At 43.8% G+C, this 2,272-nt stretch overlaps 1 non-coding gene across 1 annotated transcript; it reads right to left on the reverse strand.

Annotated features, from left to right (window-relative positions):
• Nucleotides 1-1,987: 1,987 nt before the first annotated feature.
• Nucleotides 1,988-2,061, reverse strand: Trnat-ugu (transfer RNA threonine (anticodon UGU)). Its single transcript has one exon. It is a non-coding gene; the product is annotated as a tRNA-Thr (tRNA).
• Between the last annotated feature and the right edge of the window lie 211 nt (nt 2,062-2,272).

The raw sequence follows: 2,272 nt of genomic DNA on the forward strand, positions 1-2,272 counted from the left end.
ACAGAGTACGGAGGGAGGAAATGGATATAATTTATAAAAACTTATATATTACATATGTTGAAAAATAGGTATATAAAAACACAGACGTATTCCAATGCAATATTGTAGAAAAAGGTCAGAGTATTCGATCAAAAACTTTCGGAGATTTGTTTCTACGTAAGTACAAACGTAGACGTTCATTTCTTCAAAATCTCAAATCTCCGAAAGTTCTTCAGGGATTGCTGTGAAATTTTGAAACAAAATTGCATTCGACTACTCAAATGTTTTTATATTCCTATTGGAATACCATGTGGTATATGTGTAATAAAACGGGAAACGTTATAAAAATGTAAATGTTGGTTTGTTCAAAATCGTTAATAACCGAAAACTCCTGACCGAGTTCTTTCAAATTTGCACACAATGTTCCATTGGGAGACGTGCTTTTTTATGTAAATATTATATAAATGTAAGTAATAGGTACATTTGTATAAATTTAATAGCAGAGAAACCTTATAAAATATACAGTACTGCAACGTTGTTAGCAAACAGACAAGTTGTATTTGTGGCCTTTTTTGGATTATGATTAGAATATTACTAAAAAAGCTGAATTAGCAATAACAATAAACAAGGCTCAAGTTCAGAGAGAGGGCAGGAAGAGGTTATGGACAGAGGGGTGGGAGGAAATGGACATAGAAAATGGGAAGGAGAAGAGAAGAACAGAGACCGGGGGGGGGGGGGTGTAGGAGGTGCTAGAGAGGGATGGAGAAGGACGGAGAAAGCGGGGGAGAGGTGACTGTCTGAGACAGGGGTACAGGGAGGCAGGAGGAGATGGAGAGAGAAAGGGGGGGGGAGAAGATGGACAGAGAGAGGGGGAGATGGACAAAAAAGGGGGAGGGGGAAGACGGACAGAGACAGGGCAGAGAAGGAGATTAGGACGTATATCCAATTCCCATATATTTCAGAAACGTGCACTTTCTCTTTTCTTTCTTTTCCATTTAAGCACACTGAGCCACAACAGAGTGTGGCCGGATGCAACTAGTAATTTATAAATATTTCCTACAAATTGGCTAAACTATGATTAAAGTTCAGGTCCACCTTTTCCTGCCAGTATGTGAAGATTAATCTCAGGAACTACTGTGGAGATTTAGATGTGGTTTTCGGTAATAGATACATCCACGAGGACGTTTACCGCTACGCTAGACAGTTCGTCCGGCTGCGGTCACATCGGGGTGCGACCGATGTTCTGCGTCAGTATTTGGCGGGAACGAGTTTAGAATGGCTCGAATGGCTCTGAGCACTATGCGAATTAACTTCTGAGGTCATCAGTCGCCTAGAACTTAGAACTAGTGAAACCTAACTAACCTAAGGCCATCACACACATCCATGCCCGAGGCAGGATTCGAACCTGCGACCGTAGCGGTCGCTCGGCTCCAGACTGTAGCGCCTAGAACCGCACGGCCACTCTGGCCGGCCGAGTTTAGAATCTATTCTATCAAGCACGTTGGAATCCGTTCTAATCTCCTTGGGGGGGGGGGGGGGGGAGGAGGGATGGATGCCACGACGCCTCTGTGCTTGGAGATGACAGCTGCATCGTGGCTTTTGCTATTAAAACGACACCGGGTGTGAATGTGCTGCATCTGTCACGGAAGGAAAGTAGCAAGTACTGTACACTCTCTCCTGTCACTGGAATGAGACGAGTTTTATGAATAAATGAGATGAAGAGAGAAATGATATTCGTACTGACATTGAAAAACTAGATTACAAACACTCTGCGCAGCTTCAAATAAATGCAACAAAACAGTGCCTGTATTGCAGTTGACACAGCATTCGTAGAAATACCTCAGCATACCAAGAGATGTGTCTCCCTTGCGACAGCATTGGTGGTTTCATGTTAAAGACATTTATACTTAAAAAAAATTAATAAAATGGAATAAATGATGACTAACTGACAACCTCAGCTGATAACAGGTGTTGTTGTTATACCTCGATGTGGACAGCTGAAAATGTGTGCCCCGACCGGGACTCGAACCCGGGATCTCCTGCTTACATGGCAGACGCTCTAACCATCTGAGCCACCGAGGACACAGATGAATAGCGCGACTGCAGGGACTTATCCCTTGCACGCTTCCCGTGAGACTCACATTCCCAACTGTCCACAATTCTACATATGTATTGTACCTTATAGACATTTGCCCACCCACTCATTACTCGCGCACGCGCTGGCGATTCCCGTAAGAGTTTGGGCAACCTGTGCGCATTCGCACAGACAAAGGTCAATGGCTGGGTAGCCTTT

This window comes from Schistocerca nitens, chromosome 8 (assembly GCF_023898315.1).
Source record: "Schistocerca nitens isolate TAMUIC-IGC-003100 chromosome 8, iqSchNite1.1, whole genome shotgun sequence".
Lineage (NCBI taxonomy): Eukaryota > Metazoa > Arthropoda > Insecta > Orthoptera > Acrididae > Schistocerca > Schistocerca nitens.